Below are 679 nucleotides of genomic sequence, written 5' to 3'. Positions count from 1 at the left end.
GGGTTTTTGATTCAAAAGAATCAATTAAGTATGTATCAATTTGTATTTTCTTATGTCATTAGCTAAACCAAATTTTAGATTCAAATCCAATAATCATTCACGAATTCTCAGTCAACGAATAGTTAATGGTTCCCATTTGTCATCAATTTTGGTTTTTTTAGTGAAAATATACATTTTCTTTTTCAATATAAAAGTGAGGGGAAGCTTTTTGGCATTGTGTGTTTTGAGATACTATATAATCAATTGAAGGGGTAGATCAAAGACAATCAAAAGGGGAAAAATGGTTTCTTTTCTAATTTTTCTAAATTAAAAAAAGGATTAAAAACAGGATGCAAGTACAATAAACTAAAATTTAGTAATACAACCCAAAAGGGAAATTTTGATCCTATTGTGTATCGTTTTGGCGGCATGGCCGAGTGGTAAGGCGGGGGACTGCAAATCCTTTTTCCCCAGTTCAAATCCGGGTGCCACCTCATCAACAAACGAATCGAAATCTCTTATTCTGTTCTGCTGATATAACTCAACCAAATTTTATCCAGCAAAACAGAATAAGGGGACTATTAATACTTGATTGATTCTAAACATCCGTTCTGGATATTTTGTAAACCAATTTTTGAATCGAAAATGAAAAGAAAGATTGTCATGGTCGAAGAAAGACTTCCCGATTCCTTTCTACTAC

General features: G+C 32.5%; 1 non-coding gene across 1 annotated transcript; it reads left to right on the top strand.

Annotated features, from left to right (window-relative positions):
* Positions 1–402: 402 nt before the first annotated feature.
* On the top strand, positions 403–473 carry TRNAC-GCA. The gene has a single exon. It is a non-coding gene; the product is annotated as a tRNA-Cys (tRNA).
* Positions 474–679: the final 206 nt, after the last annotated feature.

The sequence above is a fragment of the Helianthus annuus genome, chromosome 11 (assembly GCF_002127325.2).
Source record: "Helianthus annuus cultivar XRQ/B chromosome 11, HanXRQr2.0-SUNRISE, whole genome shotgun sequence".
NCBI lineage: Eukaryota > Viridiplantae > Streptophyta > Magnoliopsida > Asterales > Asteraceae > Helianthus > Helianthus annuus.
The sequence above is the reverse complement of the archived record's forward strand: the minus strand, read 5'-3'. Positions and strand labels throughout refer to the sequence as shown.